We start from the raw sequence: 7,809 nt of genomic DNA on the forward strand, positions 1-7,809 counted from the left end.
TCTTTCTTTCAGAATCCCAAGGATGAAGTGACATTATTCCATACTTAAGTAGTGCATGAGGACGTTATCCTTGATCTTGTTTGAAGTGCTCGGCAGCTTCTGGAGACTTTAGCTGAGGTCCTGCTCGTCTCTGTGGGAGTTTACATGTTTTGTGTTTGTATGTGTACGTGTGAATGTGTTGTTAGGTAAGGGAGAGGAAGAATTAATTCACCTTGGTGACGACAGATATCCCGGGAGAGTGCGTGTTCAGGCAGTAATCACTGTGGCCACCATGTGCGGCAGCAGTCGGTGGTCCCTTGTTAGTATCTGTGCGTGTTAAATTACCGGCCCGAGATGTGAGTAATGCGGGGCAGGTAAGACCAGCAGTGCGGCAGGCCCATCACTCTTAGCGGCAGGTGGAGAGTGTTCGCCAATGACGTTGGGAGGCACAGTGGTGGGTAGATTTAGTTGCTATTTCTTCCAAGTCTTTCCCCCGCTGCATAACCTATTAATTCCCCTGTCCTCTTCTCATTAATATCACATGATCGTGCGGCGGAGTCTTCCCCTGTGTGATTTGTCCCTCTGGAGGATTCACAGTCCACCGACAACGAAGCAGAATTCCTCATTCCCTTTCTCTCATGAACACGGGATAATTACACAAAAGGTCTCACCCGCCGAGGCCTGAATTGGCCTCTTTGGTTATTATCTAATTAATAAAGCAGCATGATAATGGCGGCCCATACACCGGAGAGAGGTATTCACTCCTGGGCCTTCGTATCTGACTCTCTGTAATTTCCTGACCGCAGTTTTGTCCTGTCTCGGAATTAACAGGAAATATCCAGGTTTTTGTGGCTGTGGAGCGCAGCTGAGAGCCCTTGTGGAGGTCATATCTGCAGCGCAGCAGAGCTCTGATTTATATAAATTAAGATCTGAGTGCCAGTGGTCCATGTGGGCTGGGTCTGAGCTATTGTGTGGGAGTCTCAGCAGTGCTGCGGTAATTAAGAATCGGGGCTAAACGGGGAACAGTCACCTTGTGCTCCTCCAGGAGCTGCTCTGAAGTGTGTTTCCTGCTCCTGCGATCAGGTGTTATTCCAAAACTTGCGCCCCCACCTCACCCTGCTCCTGTTTTATGTTGTTTTAGTAAGCTGAATAAGAGCACAGGTTGACAGACTGCCAACATGCACTGTAAATTGATTCCTGCTGAAAAATAAAACATCAAAGAATTGATTGATTATTGCAGTTATTTATGTGTGCCTACTATACTGAAGTTCCAGCAACTTTCAGGAGCTAAACTATGTAGTATACTCAGATGTTTTTTTTTTTTTTAGGTCATATGAACATGCAAAGAAAGTGAGTTGCATTTAGATAGGCCTGCACTGAAAAACAAGTCTTTTTTGTGGTTCAGTCCCATTCACAATTTTCCCAGCCTGCACTGGGGCATGAATGCTTAAAATGGGTGAATTGTTTGACTGTGCAGTTTTATACTAGAAGCATATTTTATGCAAGTATGCAATAGTTAATGTTCATTCCTGCATTGGTCTTGCTGTTAACAACCCCAGTACTCCAGGGGTGATAGAGTTACCTTAAAATGTCAGTGCCATTTAACCTGATGTGTTAGTATTTTAGAAACTTGCTGTAAAATGTGTCTCATTCATTAATGTTTTCATTAGTGTGCATATGCACAAATCTGTGCATGAAATCTGCTTGCCAACATTGGATTTAGCTAACTTGTTTAGCAAGAATTTCTTCAAACTGTTGCTGTGCCATGACAATAGTTGACCTGAAAAATTACTTTAAGCAGACTCCCTTTATTGGGATATTTCCAAACAGTTGCCAGTAACCACTGACTTTATTGAAAAAATACTATGGAAGTCAGTGGGCACCGGCAACTGTTAGGTTGCAAACATTCTTCAAAATATCTTCTTTTGTGTTCAACCGAAGAAAGAAACTCATACATGTTTGGAACAACATGAGGATGAGTAAATGATGACAAAATTGTAATTTTGGGGTAAATTACCCATTTAAGGCAATGCTTAGAATGCAAGAAGTGATTTTTGCATTATGAATTGCTGTCTTTTCAAAACACAATAAATGGACAAAATCAAGCTTGCATAGGTGAAAATATATGTGTATGTGAATACATTTATTTAATTTATTTATAAATATTTTTTATAGGTGCAGATCTCTGAAGTTGCTTCATTTGTAAGAGGTCTCTAATGACTCTGATGGTTTGGGGTCTACTCATGGTTTTTTCTGTGATCACCATATCAGAGCTCCACCATATAACTAGCTCCACCAAGAGAAAAAGAAGGTCCTACGAGACATATGAAAGATGTCATCTGCGCAAGTAAGTAGTCAAACCTTTTTTTCTTTTCGAATATAATGTAAATGCACAAGGATGAATGACAGAAATATAAATCTTTTGTGTAGGCTTAATAAAATAATAACATTAAGCATTTTTTTGTATGTAGTGCCTTGGATTTTATTTTCTATAAAACATCAAGAAATATAGTGAGATGTATATGTTTCACATGCTATGGTCTGTGTGATGAATAAATGTACCAATAGCATGCATGCAGTACATTGTTGTTTGTGTGTGAGGTTAATTGACAATTGTGACCTGTGCTACAAAGCTTTCAACCTCTGTAGCACCAAGGCTATGTACAAAAAAAAAAAAAAAAAAAAAAAACATTAACATACTGCCCTGTTAGTGTATATTTTCATTGCAGTACATTTCTAACAAATTTATAACATTCTCAATGATCTGTTAAGCATTAAATGATGCAGTCATAGTAGTTAAAGGAGTAGTTCACCCATACATGAAAACTCTGTCACACGAGAGTGAGTAAACGACAGGATTTTAATTTTTGAGTGATGTTCATAATGATAGTTATTAGAAGTGGGCCTGTAAAGGTTAAAAGTTTTAGATTTTTAAGCACTCCATAACGTGTGATTTTCTCATGGACAATGCAAAAATTATGTACAGTTTAAAACTATGTACACTACAGTTCAAATGTTTGGATTCACTTAGGTTTGTTTAATGTTTTTGAAAGAAGTTTCTAATGCTCACCATTTATTTGTTTAAAAAAAAAACATTTAAAAACAGTAATATTATTACAATTTAAAATATTTTAAATGTATTTTAAAATGTAATTTATTCCTTAAATGACAAAACTGATGATTTGCCTGTTTTCAGATTTGGTGCTCAAGAAACATATTTCTTATCAGTTGAAAACAGTTGTGCTGCTTAACATTTTCAGGATTCCTTAAAAATGTATTTAAAGAGATTTTTATAAAAGTGTAAGTCTTTGCTTTCACTTTTGATTCATTTAATGCATTCTTGCTGAATAAAAGTATTATTATTATTTTTTTTTAATCTAGCTAACAACAAACAATTGAACAATAGAGTAATTTAAACAGACCAGTTTGCAAAGAGCTCTTTTAAAGTTGAAACATTTTCAAATTTCTAACAGTTACTTGAATTAAGTAGAATTCGACTCAAAAGCCATACAAACGTTCTCTTCTTTTCTGAAGTTGTATAAACAGCTCTTTTTATAGTCTAAGTAAAGCGTGAGGTTAGTAAGTGTTCTTAGAAACGACAGCAGTTGGTCTTTCTCTCTCTCCATAAATCCCTCAACCCTATCAGTGTCACTTATGTCCTCCTCGCCTCCCTCATTTCTCTCTTGTTTCTCTCTCTCCGTCCCTGTTGTACTCCAGCTGTCAGGGGAGAGTTAATCCTGTTATCTGTACAGGCGCAGACTGACAGTCTCACACACATACACAAACACACATTTTCCCAATCCGCCGTACTGTAATCAGCCAGGCTGTACACACCACTCTCCCCTCTATAATTAACTTTCCTCTCAACCAGTGTGTAACACACACACAGACTCACAGAGGCACTGCTCAATTAATTAGGCTGCCCACATGCAAACTCGAAGGGAGCAAGAAAGAGAGAGAGAGACTGGTTTCCTTTCGCTTTTCACTCTCTAAACTGCCCCTGTTGCATTTCAAATTCAGTGAAAAAAGTGCGATAGCAAGGACAAATGAGACCTGGGATTGATGGATTTACGCTCGGCTTTATATTTGGCCTAACATGGTGCATATTGTTGGAAGTTCACATCTAAAGACAATGTGACTGAATGCATCCATTCAGGCTTGTGTTGTCTTTTTGCAGTGTTTATGAGAGCGCGTGAGCTTTTGTTCATGTAAATGAAAGGGAGATCGAAAAACTAGCCAAAAACCTGCCCTGCCAACACAAAACACGCAAACACGTACGAGCAGGAAGACACGTCACTTGCAGGCATTCAGGTTGAGCTTTAGCCTTTATGTTTTTCTCACAGTTTCTCTTTCTCAAGCTGTCTCTCGCTCTCTCTCTCTCTTTTTCTCTCTTTCTCTCTGAGGGGTAATTACAGTGGTGGGCTCAAGCCGAGTCGGTAAACGCTTCTCTTTTCCTCTTTGGCTCCCACCAAGCAAATTATGCACTGGTTACTATAGAGACCTGTTTACAAAATGTTCTTTTTGCCTTTTTCTTTCCTCCCCCCTCTGCTCTCAATCGCTCCATTTTCCCTTCAAATTTCTGCCGCTCCCTCTATCCTGTTTGAAACTCAGTGTGTCTCCTTATGTACTGACTGATGCCTTCATCCGTTTGCCCTGTTATTTCTTCCTTAGTCTCTTGCCTGGGGTCTCTATCCCTGACTAACACACACTTGCACACAAGAATGTCAATTATATGAAAATATGATTGTGAATGATATTGAACAGCTGTCTGTGTATGACATAAATGATGAATGTCTTTTTTAATAAAGGTGAAATAAAGGAAAATCAAACATATTTTTCTTCATATGTTGTTCTGATGATGTGCAATTTCAGAATCGGTACTGACTCATTGTGATATCTGCATTATGTTTATGCATCTAGTTGATATGAAACTTCAAGCAGTGACAGTGGCTTCCTGCTGTGTGACATGCTATATTTCATCTAAAACTATCTGAAACTGAATATTGCTCTATAATTGTACATGCACTTTTATAAGCTCATTTATGGAGAGACGCACTATATGTGATATATATTTTTAATTGGTCACATCACAGGACAATTTAATAAACTAAAAAAATAAAAGGTTGTTTAAAAATGGTAGGAAAAAATAAAGCAAAATGTTTGTTACAAATGTTGTTGGGATAAAAAATGCAGAATTTGTCATAAATTGGCTTATTTGATTAGTGACCAAGAAAGAGTTCGGAATTTGTATTTATGTTACATGACAATGTTTTTTCAATGACTTAATCAACATCAACACACTTTTTGTTTATTTAAATGTATAATTTACATAGGGATGAGACATAATTGTAAACAGGATTTTAACAATTGTCATCATTTCATGTTATAAACAGCTTTATTCTTCTGCTGAACACAAAATACGAGATTTTGAATAATGTGGGTAACCAAACAGTTACTGGTAGCTATTGACTTCCATAGTTTGGAAAAATAATAATATGGAAGTGAGACTGCGCTCTGCGCTCTGCAGAAGAAAGAAAATCATACAGGCTTGAAACAACTTTAGGGTGAGTAAATGATGACATAATTTTCATTTTTGGATGAACTGACCCTTTAAATCTATAGACAGTAAAATGCATACCCGGTGAACACATATTGGCCTAAAATCTTGATAAAAAAAAAATAAATAAAAAATAAGTCTTCTCTGAAATTTATTGCAGTACATACCAGGTGTACATGTTATCAGTATGTGTGTTTCCCATAGGAATCGATCCCAGGATCACGTTACTTGCACATCTTATCTTGTCCTTGCTCAACTCTTGCTTTCTCTCTTCTCTGTTTGTGTTTCCTGGTTACACACACTTGTCTTTCCCACACACTTGTTATTGGCAACCTCCTTGTGGTACCCAGTGTATTCAGAGGATATTTCTTGCCTTTTTCCCTTGTTAAATTCCTTCTCATCACTCCTCTTTGCTGCCTTGGTGATCTGCTCCTATTCTATCTCATCTCTCTCTCGTTCCCTCTTTGGGCATTTACTTTTCAGGCAGGGATTGACTTCTGCCAAAGCTGTTCAAATATGACAGCACTTAAACAATAAAAGTACACCATCCTGACATCTTGAGAATACAGTACACAACCTGAGAAAGAATGTTTGTGATTTACACGAGTACAGCATAGCATCTTAAGCAATAGGTTTAACTGGTTTTGTTACAGAAGCCATTTTTTACACTGGATATCCAATCGTTACTCAACACATTTGAGATATATAGTAGAAGTTTGATTTGCTAGCCTGAGGGCTCGTCCACACAGATGAGCCCTTTTTTTATGCATTTTATAACACTGTTCAAACAAAAAATGTTTGAAAGCATTTTGCTCCTTTTAAAGGGATAGTTCACCCAGAAAGGAAAATTCTAAAATGGAAAGACCTTAGTTCTTCTTCAGAACATAAATTAAGATAGTTCTGATGAAATCCAAGAACTTTCTGACCCTGCATAGACAGCATTGCAGCATTGTGAAATGTTACCAGACACAAAAACGTAGTAAGAACATTGTTAAAATATTCTGTGACAGCAGTGGTTCAACTGTAATTTTACAAAGCTACGAGGATATTTTTTGTGTGCAAAGAGAACAAAAATAACAGTAAGGACACTGTTAAAATGGTCCATGTGACATCAGTTTTTCATCTGTGGACATCAATGGCCACCATTATAGAGAGTATCATGATGCATGCATGTGCATTCTTGTAACCAAGGCACAGTGCATGCATGTTCTATGTCAGCAGCAGCATGCGCATTCGTCATGCTACTCTCTATAATGGCGGCCAACAGTGACTCAGAAGAGAAGAATTGTAAAAGTAGCATCGTAAAATTATGGTTGAACCGCTGATGTCACGTGGACTATTTTAACAGTGTCCTTAATACGTTTCTGTGCTTGGGGACATTTCAGTTGCATTTTTGTCTATACAGGGTCAGAGAGCTCTTAGATTTCATCAAAAATATCTAAATTTGTATAGGTTTTTATGGGTTTGGAACAACATGAATGTAAGTAAATAATGACAGAATTTTTATTTTTGTGTGAACTATCCCTTTAAAGATGCCACATCAAGATAAAAGAAGTTTAGTTTTTAGAAACGGGTCTCGAGAGACCAAAAAGGCATAGCAGATGCCAAAAAAGCTGTCTAGTGCGTGTTTACATAAAACAATGTCGCAGTGGAACGCAAACACACGTTGTGTGAGAACTGGCTGAAACACATGTAAACACACCGGGCCATGTTGTCAGAGATTGTCTTGTTATTGGGAGATACGAGGGTCTTTATTACTTACCATTGGAGAAAGCGTAACGGTCAACTTGGATCATGTGTGACGTGATAACCAATCACATACCAAATGGTCATGATTTGGTTGGACACACTGGTTTGATGTCAACAAAACTACCCTGTTGAAAAAACAGCATATGCTGGTTAGGTTTGTTTTGAACAGTCTGGTCTCTTGTTCATACGTATGTATTTACAAGCACAAAACGTACTTTTTTGTGTGTTTTTATTGATGTTAAAACATACAATTTAGACGTATTTCAACGTTTAAAACGTGCAAATCGCTACGTATTTTTAGCAAAAAAACTTAAAATATTCACGTATCTTTTATATCAAGATATTCGTAGCAATTAATTTTTTTAAATCATTTTATCAATAAGCGATTCAGATTTTTAGTCCCTTTAACCTACCCCCAAACCTAAACCTACCCATTTTATAGCGAATATGCTTTTTTATAATTTGATCAATAAGCGATTTAGATTTCTAGACCGCTTAACCTACCCCCAAACGTACCCATTTTA

Source organism: Cyprinus carpio, chromosome B16 (assembly GCF_018340385.1).
Source record: "Cyprinus carpio isolate SPL01 chromosome B16, ASM1834038v1, whole genome shotgun sequence".
In the NCBI taxonomy this organism is placed as follows: domain Eukaryota; kingdom Metazoa; phylum Chordata; class Actinopteri; order Cypriniformes; family Cyprinidae; genus Cyprinus; species Cyprinus carpio.